We start from the raw sequence: 14,254 nt of genomic DNA on the forward strand, positions 1-14,254 counted from the left end.
TTACTTTAGATGACCGGCAACGACTCTGTAAGCTTCGATATCATCATAAAGTCCTGGTTTTAACCATTTCTCTGGGAAAGTACCTACAAATACATATTAAGCATAAATCAATCTAAATATGGATAGAAGTATTACTTAAAGCCTTAACATACGTATATTTAGGGACTCGAATATGCAATATTCAGTGCTCATCAACATTCTAAGACATTTCTGGTTTCTTGATACGGTCCTAGTGGCCAACACTCGCCTTATCGAACATAAGATTGGGCGATGCACAGAGATGGTGGATGCACACTATGCATTCCATGTCGGCTACTGGGTGTCCATTCCCCAGTTGGTGTTCATGCAGCTACGCCGGCTATATGACGAGATGGGAGAGGCCTAACGCCCTCTTACCCACCATATACACTTTCCCAGGCTTGTTACCCGCCTGATGGAGATTTCGGGAGTTCCCATACTCCCGAATAAGGCTACAGTTACCGTCTTCACCCAGTACCATTTTACACAGTGGAACAACGTCTTTGACCATATGCTCAAGGTGAGGAAGAGTGAGTGGGGTGTCGACGATAAGATCCAAAAGGATCGACAGCGCATAGATGCCGAGGCACGGGTTGTGCCATATGTGCTGCATGTTCCACCTTATCCACCTCCGCCTATTATTCTTTCTGTCGACCGTGCTGATGCAGTGATAATGGAGGAGGATGAGGATAAGTAGATCGATGATAAGGCTACGGAGGATGAGATGGATCTCTCCAATAGCCATGCCCCATCGAGGATGAGGCCCGTTCCTACAGCCCAGCTTGAGAGCTCTTCTTAGGCTGAGATTAGAGTGTTACAGGCACAGGTTACCGAGCTGCAGGACGGACAGGCAGTGCTGCGGCAGATGCTGACTGTGCAACAGAGCATATTAGAGGAGTTACTGTGCCGCACTCCATCTGCTCCATCCACATCTACAGATACTCCTCCCCCACAGATAGATTAGCTGTCTAGGGCTTTTCTATAGTTCTTTTGTAGACTAGGGTAGTCTTTTAGATGTATTTATTTCTTTATGCTGTATATCTACCCTTAGTCTGTTATTTTGAAAGCATAGTACTGATCATTATCATTTATATAGATGTTTTTTTCCTATAATATTTTTGTGTTCCTATTTGCACTTCATGTGATATTTCTATATTATTACTCCATATGCTTGCTACTTTGATGTATGTGTAGAGTTTGTCGATTTTTCCTGATACTACAGATTAAGTTTGGGGCTAATTTCTCCATTTACCCTTCCGCGTTTCATTTTGAGTCATCTTTGCTGGTCTGCTTGTATGGTAATATCTTTCTAAATCTTTCTTGTTCTCCTATTAAGGACAATGTGCACAATAAGTTTGGGGGTAAGGTAAATTGGGAGAAATTTAAAATTTTACTATGATATTAACATAAGTTTGGGGGCACAAAGATAGGATATGATATTTGATGTTATTAACATGAGTTTGAGTTTGTTAATTGTCGTATATTCTGTTGCAGTCTGATGTTGGTTAGAAATGGTTTGTATGCTGAAATATTGTGGAAATGGATTCTTGAAAATTATTAAAATCAGTTGGTGGCCTGTGGTCCACTCTGTTAGAATGATCCTTGTTTAATAAAATTAATCTCTGAGATGCTACACTTTGCACATATTCACACGTGCATAAATTCTGTGGGGTAAACACTAGAATTTTGTTTTGTTTTGAGTTAAACTAAAATGAGCAGGTGGATTTGATAATTTTGATAACCAAGGCAAAAAAAAAAAAAAAAATAATAATAATAATAATAATAATAATAATAATAATAATAATAATAGAAAAATAGTGGTATGTATGCAATGCAATAAAAAAATAAAATAAAATAAAAATTCTTAACCAATATGAATGAAAGAAAAAAAAAATGAAGAAAAAAAGTAGAAAAGGATCAAGTTCAGGTCTGTACCTAAATTGCTTGAGCAATTAAGTCCTTAGGGGTGTGTTCTGACACCTAATGCCCTAAGATCATCTAGTCTGGGAGTCGTTGGCTAAAAGCTTGTTACATAAGGGGTTTAGGTTGCCTAGATTACTTGAACAATTAGGTCTGGAGGGGTGCTTTATCACTTAATGCCCTAAGACCATCTAGTCTGGGAGTCATTGGCTGAAAGTTCGTTACATGGGTGATTTAAAAAGCTTAATAGACCTGAACATTGCACAATATCCTTTTTGAAAACATGCATACCTTGAAAAAAATATATATAATAAATGCTTTGGGAGTTAGAATTAGAAAAGTTTGCTTGTGAATTAAGGAATATCAAGGAATGAATGCAAGTATGGACAGTAAGCCACACGTTTAATTGTAAGTAAGTTCACTTCAAAAGTGTTTTAGAGATTAAAATTGTTGAATGAATGATTAAACTGACATGTGGGGACTATGGTCGCTAAATTGAAATTGAAAGTTTAAAGTTTTTCTGATTACATGATTGGTTGTACTTGTTATATTTGACTGATTAATGAACTGTGGGGATAATATGATTTGAAAATAGGCTTGAATGAGCTTACTATGCAATTAAGGCACTGATTTGAGAAATTTGTAGGTATCTTCACTGGAAACCTTCATGAGACTACAACTCGTCCACTAGGGGTAACCTAGGGGTTTTAAGGCTTGTTGCATAAGTTAAATGCAACCGTGATTCCCACGAAAGCGGCTTTATAGTTCTGTATTGCTAAAGGACTAGCACTATGTAAGTTTGGGGGTGTGATGAGAGCTGAATATTACATATTCGAGCCCCTAAATATACATATGTTAAGCCCTAAAATGATACTTCTATCCATTATTAGACTGATTTATGTTTAATGTGTGTTTATAGGTACTTTCCCAAAGAAACGGTTAAAACCGGGACTTTATGATGATATCAAAGCTTACAGAGTCATTACCGGTCATTCAGAGCAAGCCGAGAGTTTAAATAGTGAAATTTGGAAGAAGTCAGAATTCAAAGCTCGAGCCCAAGTCTTGAGGCTCAAGCCCTACAATCAAAAGAAGAAAAGTCAATAAGGCATTAAAGCTTGAGCTTGAACCCCAACTAAGGGTGCTCGAGCCTAACCAAGGGTGCTCGAGCCTTGACCTTCAAGCTCGAGCACAAGGCATCAGAATTTGAAGAGTTGATTTCCATGGAAGAACCAAGCTCCCAGGGCTTCGTGCCTAACATCAAGGATCGAGCACGATTACCCAAAGCTCGAGCCTTGAGTACCTAAAGCTCGAGTCGGGTACCTAGTGCTCAAGTTCATGAAGCTTAGATCGAGCAATGTTAAAAGAGATGAAGCCCAAGAATATTCTAAGTGTTGAAGAAAAAGACGCTTTAGAAAATAATTGAAGAAATTTGGCTAAGTGTCAAAGTGAAGATCAAGCACCATTCCTTAAAGCTCGAGCACCAATCCAAAGAAGCTCGAGCCTTGTTCCCAAAGCTCGAACCTGAACCTTAAAGCTCGAGCCCTTGTTCCCAAAGCTCGAGTCTGAACCTTAAAGCTCGAGCCCTTGTTCCTAAAGCTCAAGCCTTCCATGACATGTCAGATTTAAGTTACAGGATTGCTCTCTTTATAAGTCGTATCTCATCCTAGATGGGCCAGAAGACCTAAAATCCTACCAAGCCTTTATTTTCTTCTATAAAAGAAGACATAGGCCTTGATAGAAGGGGTCCCTTTTTCTCGTATTATTTTAGAAAGCTGATACTGTGGTGGCGGGTTTTAAGGTTTCCACAACCTTAGAAGGTGAGAACCTGAGAAGAGAAGTGTCGTCCGTGACGATGGAGACAACTCCAACACAGATGATATCCGGCATCGTCATGAATAGCTAATTCCTCTCTTAGGGCACTGATGTAACCCAATCTAGTATTATGGTTTGATTGTTCTTAACTAAGGGATTATTTAATGTATATTATGTTTTTGATTATATGACTATGAGCAATTAAGACAACTCAATTGGATTTAATATTTTAAATAGATTACAAATTGTTATTACCTTGTCTTAGATATAACTGTTTGTTCTCTATTCTCAACCTATTTTTATTGGAGGATATCTGGCGGTGCCCTGCCAGACATGAGAATAGAGGTCATATAATGGTGTTCCAACGTTTTTATAAAAGAATGTTTTCATAGTCTATGCTCAGGAAAGATGGATTATTTGTAAAGTAGTTAAAGTAGTTAGAGTAGGTAGGTGGATAATCCATGCTAACCGCAGATAGGTTATAGTTAACTGAATTTTATAAAACATCTTTCTTTAAAATCTAAATTGAACGAATGTTATTAAGTTCAATTCATTTAAAAACATAATTTGTTAAACCCCCAGAGTTGAAACAATTAACCATAATATGATGATTGTGGTGAAGTCAAAGCCCTAAGATTTCTCTCTCTGTTCACTTAGTTTAATTTGTCTTAATTTTAGTTTAATTTAATTTTTTAATCTTGAAAACGAATCAAACACTTGAACCAGTTACTTGTGAACTAATAAAAATTAATTTAAGGCTGAACATAAATTTTCATCTCCCTACGGGTTCGACACCCTCTCTATAGTTCTATCCTACAAGGATTCGTTCTATTGCGAGTGGTAAAATTTATAACATAACAACAGTCACCTAAATTTCATCAAATAATAATGTACAAAAAGTAACGGCCTCGAAAAATAATTTTCGTGCACAATAACACCAGTTGCGGGTCCCACCCGGGACCTCCCGGCCTGAAAAATTAAAAATTGCCGAAATGGCCAACAATGCATTTCTAAAAGTCTTGAACTCAAAAAAAAATGCCTAAATCAACTCTCGGGACTCACCTAGCACATCCCACGATGTTCAACACGTAAAACGAGGTATAAAAAGAAAAATCCCAAAAATTTTAAAAATCCCTAAAAATGGAAAATAGGAAAAATCAGAAACACTATAATCTACCTTCCTTAAATATATTTCATCTTCAAAATCTACCATCCTTAAAGAAAGAAGCCTACAGTCATAGTCCTTCCCAAAAAACATCTCATAAAACCGCAAGACTATGAACTCACCCACCTTATTGCCTTCGACCCCGGACGTCACCATGCAATCAGACATCACTACCACTAAAACACAATGCTCACCACCCTATAAGGGTACTCATCACTCACCACATCATAACACAAAACCAGATGAATTTTATACCCGACTCAAAACGGACATCGGTTCATTCTACATCGCTACGCAAGGCTTCGGAGCCTGAATGAAGAATAGTCACCAAACCACTGAAAATGATGACATCCAATCTCATCTCATCCTTTTAAGGATATACAAAACCCCAGTCAAAGGAATCCCTACCATCTCATAATCAAGCTCAAACTCTAATCCACACATCCCTATTAGACCAAGCACTTATTATTTAATGCATAGCTACACAATCACATATCCGCACCATCGACTAATAACTGCACTATACGACAATCATTATATAATGATTCTTCCAATGACTACATAATCATGAGTTACTCAATGACAAAGAGTACTATCAAATACTTCGAACACAAATCCTCAAAATATGATCTTCAATCATTAATGGTCGTACCACAAACCCTTATCAGACAATTGGTCTTACCTAACATACCTCGTCACCAAGATAAATTATCTAAATTCATAAAACACTATAATTCCAACGAAGGTCCTTCCCAGACTAGATCCATACTATCACACTGACACAAAGTCAACTTCATGCTCTCGTTGTCCCTGACAAATCGAAACAATCATTGACCTTTGACTTGACATCGTGATAAAGAGTGACTGATTGAAGAAAAATGTTTGGCTAGGCCATTCTCATCATCGAACCGGTTTCAACACAGACGTTATTCCTATCCTCAGGTTCAAACCTCAAACACAATCTCACTATCAATCCATCACTCTACGTAACCTTAACAATTGTACAGTCACATACCTGCTCTAAAAATCACAACCATACCTTAACCACACAACCCATAATAAGCTAAAAGCACTACAACATCAAATACCATAATCATAGACCAGCATAAAAGCTTTCATACTTCCTCATAATACCCATACTAGGTAGACAACTCCATAACATTGTTGGATTCAATTTTTTTTATCTCGTCAGAACACACCCTACGACTGTCTCATATCTAAAATCTCAAAACCAAAATCAATCACTCCCATTGTTCCTCAATGGAATCCCACCTTCACATCTCTTGTTGCTTAGCACTCAAACAACACCAACACTTGTCCTCAAGACATTACTCGAATCAAATGTCTATAAACCATCAGAATACAAGACTCACATTACATCACCTAACCATCCTCGAACTTACAGTTCACGACACATCCCCTAGACATCACCACTAGTACCAGACACCGCAAACACACAATCCCTATTAGGTAACTTATGTCTTGCACACCACCGATCAAGACCATTCTCAAAACAAGCACTACTAAAACCAAATACTACACATCCCTCCGTGGAAGTGTGTTAACCATTCCAACTAAACCCTTATCGGTGAATCCTAACAGCATAACAAACCCCACATGGGTCCGTCCATCCACGGACGCACACAACTCCTAAATGGAGAACAAGACTCATGACAAATGGTGTCCTCATCAAGACTAAAATAAATAAAAAAGGGTAACGAACCCCGCTCTCACAAGAGAATGACGACTCGCACCTGAATGCACCTAACACCTTATCACACACTATTCGCCAATCGTCCAACCATAGACACCCAATCATCACCTGAGATAAACTGAACTCCTTACACACAAGGAGGAGAACCAATTGAATACCCGTACAGAAATATGGACTCGAATCTAGGTGATCTCACCGCTAACTAACCACCACACACTATCAATACCCATTGGAAAACACTTAAGGATCCCAACACCGAAACCTCACATAAGCTACACCGTAATACCCATGCTAACCAAAACAAGTCAAATCCATACTACCCATTCATCTAGTACTAGGGTACAACTCAAGACACAACTATCAGACAAGAGCATCAACGTTCATGGTATACTAACACTGGAAACAATCACAATCCTTCAGACACCGCGTCTCATTCCATCTAGAACCAGTCACTCCCAAATGACAAAATCTATGCTATACAATGACATTCGGCTACCCATTCCATCTCTACTTTTCTAGGCGATTGTAACGACCCGGTCATTTTCTTTCTTTTCCTTTTTTCAGATTTTACGGGTATTTTTTTTTTCCGTTGTTTTTCCTTTTCTGAGTTCGGTTTCTTGTCACTTAGTGTCATCTTGAGTACTCGGGAATGGTTTCTAAGACTTTTTTCCTTGGATTGATGACTTCCTTTGAGGACCGAGTCATTTTCACATTTTCACTTTTGTGACACTATTTACTTTCGTCTTTTTCTCAATTGTCACTTTGTTGGCATAACCTCATTTTTTGTGTTCGGATTTGATTCTGGTTTTGCATGCATCCACGATATTTAAATTCCATGCTATGTGTATTTTCACTTTTGTAGAAAAACATGCTAAGTGCTTACTTTTCTTGTAAAGGGTATAGACGCATAACCTTTTTGTAATTTTCTAAACTTTTGGGGTTTTGTGTAATTACTGTAAAGTAATTATTTTTCATCTTAGGGACCATTTTGCAATTTAATTTGGAAGATATTTTCAAAAAGGACCTTTTTTGTAATTTTCGGAAAGTGTGACAAGTGTCACACTCTCATTGGTCCACTTGTTGACATGTGTGTGGAAACACTTTGAGGCCTTGGATGAGGACATGTGGAGGGTGGAGATTTAACTACTTGTTAGCCTAGGATTGGTGCACTTGTTAGCTTGGATGGTTGACAAGTGTAGGTTTGAGATTAAGCCTAGGATGGAGCCTTGGATTTGTGACAAGTGTATGCTCCAAATTAAGTCTTCCAATTGTTTTTGGGCCACTTTGGGATTATGGTTTTAAAGAAGGGTTTTTGTGCAATTGACCATAGATGTGTGTGTTGACCATGGTGTAGGATCACCTAGTGAGTGGAGGATTTCTAATTCCTCCACTCACACATTTTCACATTATGTCATTTCCTTCCTCACCAAAAACCCTAGCCTCCATGGATGGAACTTGAAACCTTTGGCCTTGACCTTGATTTTTGATGGCCTTCCACTCACCTTAGACCATGAGGCTTGGAGTACTTTTTGTTCCCCTCATCCTCCTCTACATAACCCTTGAAGGGTTTACCATTTTGTGTTGATTTGCCTTGGATTCTAGAGAGACACTTCTCTAGTGAGGTAGGGGATGTTATAGGATTATATTTTTGTTTCTTGCATGCTATTGATGCTTATATAAGTTGTATGTATGTCTTTTGCTAATTTGAGAAATTAGTGATTTATCATATCTTGCATATAAATCATTTTAGACTTGGTAAATGGCATGGCCATAAGTTGATCTTTGATATATATTAATTTGGTATGATTAAGATGAGGTTTAAAATCTAGAGATTAAATGGATTTAATTTGATTTAAATTCTAGTAAATCGTATTTTACTTGTATTCCATTTTAGACTTGAGATATGGAATAACCATGATTTGGTACTTGATATATATTAATTTGAGGTTATTAGGGATTGGTTTCAAATCTAGAGACTTTTCATGATTAGGTTGAAAATCCCTTGAAATGTAGTGAAATTAATTACCTTGTGAGCATATTACTAATTAGATGTAGAATTAGTACTTGTGGTCTCTTGAAATGGTAATTAGACTTTGCATGATATAGAATATCATTGACTTGTATAACTTGTTTATATATATCTTGTGTAGGTATATAACTTGTTAGAATATTACAATTGATTTCCTTGAAAGCTTGATACTAAATTGAAGCTTCTTTAGTACTTGTGGCTTAGGATGGTAATGTGGGTCAATTATTGTAAAATATTCTTGCTTTGTGTATAAATTGCATATTGAGGACATGACTTGTCATATGCTATTTAGACTTGAATTCTAGGACATGGTTTGTGTGGATTCAACCTTACTTGTGCATGGAAGATGGGTTTTATGCATTATTGGATTTGATATAAGTTTGGCCTAACTTATTGATTTTGGTATAAGTTTTGAACTTATTGATTTTGGAAAGCTTGTAAGGACATATTTCATGTGATGGCTAGGGTTTGGCTCTAGTACGGAGACAAGAGTCTTCTAAGTCATAAGTGCGCACTAGGTAGTACCTTGTGGGTCGTAATTACCCGAAATAACTTATACATGTGCGCACTAGGTAGTGCCTTGTGGGTCGTAATTACCTGAAAACACTTGCTTGGTCTAGTGACCGCATGTCCTAGTTTTTCCACTCTTGATTTTGCATTCCATTCCAAGTTGTTAATCATAGATTACTTGTAGCTTGTGGATTGGTGCTTGCCTTGTGTATTTGGATCTCATTTAGTATACTTGAGACTGTATACTTGCTTCATATATTTTGATCTCCTGTAGTATACTTGGAACTATATACTTATTTCGTGTATTTTGACTTTATTTAGTATACTTGGACTAATGTACTTGTTTGTGTATTCGAGCCTCTTTTAGTGTACTTGAGCTAGTATACTTATTCCGTGTGCGTAGGTTTCATTTAGTATACTTGTGCTATGTACACTTGTTTTATGTACAACTCATCTTGTTTAGTATGCTTGTGTTTGTATACTTGATTCATGAGCTTTCCATATTAATTGTATACTTGTGTAGGTATGTTTAGACATTGCATGAGTTGTTTTAATAGGGTTTAGTATACTTGGAGATGTATGCTTGATATTGCTTACCTTGTTTAGCATGACCTAATGTACTTGTAATTGTATGCTTATATGTTGTATAACATGTTTTAACTTTGCTTAGTATACTTGAGCATGTATACTTGTATGCCGTTGTTCATTTCAATTGCATGAGTAGCTTAGGATGATCCCTGAGTCTCATCTTGACATAGACGTTTGGTGGCATGAGCCCCTTTAACATGTTTCACCTTAAGGTGATATAATTGTAAAATGCTAGGTCGATGCATGTTCATTTTTTACAAGTAGCTTTATGTCATTCACCCACGTAGTGGGGACATTTTTCAGGTACAGGAATCAAGGTTCGAGATTCTCATTATGCTTGGATGATTCTAGACTTGAAGGTTTTTAACTCTTGTAAAGGTTGGCTTGGAATGCCACTTATAGTCTTTTATGTCAAAATGTATATATTTGATTCCATATATGTAATGTGTACATGAGACACTCTTTACAATGTAATTGGCATGTATGAGATGAGGCCGGAGGCCAATAACATGTATTTCATATACTATGTAATTTTTTACTTCATGGAATATTATGAAAATATTGAAAATTATTGAGTTTTTGTTTCACCATGTTTGCATTGGGTGTGGGAATTCCATTTTGATCCTTCCATAGGATCTCATTAGTCATGTATGAAGTGTGGCCAAGGGCCAAACGGTCATTTGAAGTCATTTGTTGATTTTAGTTTTCAAAGTTTCCATTTTAGGTTCATTTTTGCCTTTTTGGCCGTTGGGGGGTCGGATTTTGACTGGGCCATTTCCGGGAGCCATGGACCATTCCCGCACGCTCAAAATCACCTATTACATGTGCGTGCATATTCGTTTCAGCTTATTAGAAGTGCTTTTGGGGTCAAATGTATGCTTAGTGCAAAGTTGCATTTTCACCGTTTTGAGCCTAAACTGATTTAAGGGCAATTTGGGGATTTCCTTTGGGAAATAAATTCCATTCTCAACTCCTTCACATAGAAAATGTGATTTTAGGGGGAGTTTCCTTTTCGGGTTTTTCTAAAAAATGTCATCTTGACCTCATAAACCGCACTCCAAACTCAAAAATCTGCTAAAAGCACTGTTCCTGCAATTTTTGAGGTTCCAGACCACCCCTCTGCCTCATTTGGCGGGCCCCCACAGTGTTCTGGGATTTCTCTTCCTTTGGCCTTGGGACTTCATGTGAAGTTACCAAAGGGTGTTTTAGGATGTTTTAGATCTAATTTGACTTGTTGAAAGTTAAATTCCTCCCTCTTAGGGTAAAATGAACATTTTACCCCTGGCTCTTCTCTTGTAGGGTTTTGATGCCCTTCTCATCATTTTGTTTCCGTTGACTCTCAAAACTCTTTAAGAGTCCATTCTTGTGCTCTAGGAATAATGTACATCTCTAAGGTCTTGTCTTTACTTTGCTTCCGCACTTTATTCATTTGAATTCCGTGGCTTCATAGGGAGTCATCGTGGTGCCTAGGGATGGCGTACATCTCTTGAGGCCATTTTGCTTCTTTTGCTTTTGCATCTTGGATCCGGTTCGGGTCATCACAGGACACACTGGGTTGAAAATTCCAGGGTCGTTACAGCGACACTCCTTCAAACACCGTGTATCTAAGACCTGTGATCTCAGTCACAGTAACCCACTGACTCGTTAAAAGAAAAAGGTGCATATTTAATAATATCGCCCTCACTGGCTCTAGAGACTAAGCCATCCACAATCTCCTCGACCGGGCACACAACTCTATCACCTACCTGAAAACATACGATAAACAACTTATACTCCCTAATCCACCCTCGGATTATACCTTAAACCATTCTGCCCATCAGTATTAATCATCACGCCATAACGCCTCTACTACCATCATCCTTAAATAATAACTCAAACTCACGTCCCACCGATTCAACAGGCTACCGCCAAGCGATATCCCCTCAAGCATCCTTAGGATGACACCATTATAATAAGAGAGTATGCCCTACTTTCGATACTCCCCATAGCAACCACTACTTACTACCAGAAAAGAACCTCTATATGGTAATGCCATGCCGACAAATCTCGAAAGAAAAATAAGCACAAAACCTAGAATACTCAACACCCAACTATCTCCTCAAAGCCATCAACAACACAATCAGTCACTAGTGCTTAACTGGTTACGCGAAATCTACGTGCCTAAATAAGAAAACTTCACACCCTAGGTTCAACATCATTACCTCCCCTCTTCACCATTCCTCAGAACTCCCTTGGCTCTGATAAAAGTCAAATGGGGCTACCAACTACACCTATGGGATTACCCTCATCCTAAAACATTCTAATCATCAGTCTATCTCTTTGGATCCTCAAACAACAAGTGCCACCTCCCGATACTCCAGAAGCAATTTAAAATACAACTCCAGTTCATAACTTTCAATTTCTAAAACACAATGCACATGGTAACACATTACTTACCATCTATCACCTTATCCCAAACGACCAAACATACCAATGACCACATACTACCTGCCTTATTGTGTAACCCTGCACTACACCTCCAAAACTGACCACTACACACCAATTTGAGACTCTCTCGACAACCATTCTAATCTGTTGCCCTACTCACCCACCAAGCCATACAATCAACTTACAGTAAGTCAATTAACCGCAACGCACTCCTATAGCTTCCCGAAATGGGAATCACCATCGACTAGCCAGTCTCTAAGATATAATCTTACAAGACCACGAAATGATCCACACCCAACAGTCGATCACCCGGCACTGGCATGACTCCGGTCTATGCCTACATCATCCTAGACTTACAAAGTCTAACAAGTCCCCACAACAATCAAAACCAACACGCTTCCTTAGACCATACCAGAATACCTGAAATACACGTCTACAACCAATAGACTACACTCGTAACTCAAGCAACCTCTGTCACACCTACCACAAACAGGTTCAAAAAAGAACCTCCGTACCAAATCGTGACCCAAGTCACAAACACTAACCCCCTAAGGTCATACCTTTCTCCCACGAAAACCTCACTCCGTACACTTGACCTTTCCGATGACAAAATGCATACACTAACACATGAAACTCATACGTTCCACCCTAGACACTGCATTGCGCCACATGTAATCGTTCGAAAGTTATGCCTCAAGCACTACAGTATGGAAATAATTGAAGGACTAAGATAACTGAGCATTGAATAGCTTAATCCAACGAACACATAATACAAAAGGATAAATAAGAATAGATAAAATGCTGAAATGAAAACTAAAATGATAATCTAATATTTAAATCATCAGAATAAATTTTCATTAAATAATAAATTCTTCTGATACAACTAATCCTCCAAAATACAACTCTAGAATCCATACTATGTGAACCCCTAGAAAATCCCAAACTAGAATAAATAACAGTAATAACTATTTACATCCTAATATGGAAAACATAAACCAAAATCCTATGTAGATAATTGGAAGGATGATGATGACTGGTCTATGCTCTACACGAACAAAATCTACACCTGGTACTGTCATATACCTGAAAAATAAATAATGGGTCAGGCCCACAAACAAGTTCTTTCTACTACATCTCACAGAGACCTAAGAAACAAATATATCCTAGTCAACTCATGCAATATCTACATAGTCCGTATACATATAAATACACACTAAAGGACTCTCACTAGACTATAGGGCGGCCTTAACCTAATAGTAGACAACATACAAAACTCGTCAGTAGTCATAAGTACCATCATCTACCAGGGCACACAACAATCTACTATTTCCAGCTATGCATCCAGGCAATATACGCTCCCTAACCACTGATCCTGAGAACTCAAGCTCATATCATAGCATATATCTATATATATAAATCCCTATCCTATCCAAAGCATAAAACATCCTATCTGCTATAGTTTTTTAATGGCATGTCATCCACATATGAATCCGTGACCTGACATGAGGTATAAGACTTAACTTATTAGCCAGCTCATCCTTAAAATATCCAAATCCGTCATCCATATCCTGACAATGGCATGAGAAGGAATAAAACTAAAATTATTAGCCAACTCACCCTTAATAGACAACCAAATCCTGGCAATGGTGTATAAATCCGAAATCATATCCTGACAATGGTTCCCACACAGCCCAACAAATAATAGATAAATATCAAATATATATATAAGATCACAACATACTGTAATAACATGATTATCATCCATTGCAATTGTTATAACAATTAAAGCAATATAAACATCAAATAAACAACTTATAATCCAATATATTATTCATAAATCACATTATGATTAACATCATTTATAATAGGATCAATACCATTTATCAAAATATCCAATAATAACAATGATACAATAAAGATCATTTATCAACAAGAATGAATAATCATGCTTAATAGCGTTTATCAAACTATACCATAAATACTCCAACTATGATCATTATATTTTAATACCATACCTAATATGTTTTTAATATGATTAATATTATTTATCAAACATACATCCTATATTTAA

The sequence above is a fragment of the Cornus florida genome, unplaced genomic scaffold (assembly GCF_030987335.1).
Source record: "Cornus florida cultivar Cherokee Brave unplaced genomic scaffold, ASM3098733v1 CherokeeBrave_3.0.0_Hap2_Chr05, whole genome shotgun sequence".
Taxonomy (NCBI): Eukaryota; Viridiplantae; Streptophyta; class Magnoliopsida; order Cornales; family Cornaceae; genus Cornus; species Cornus florida.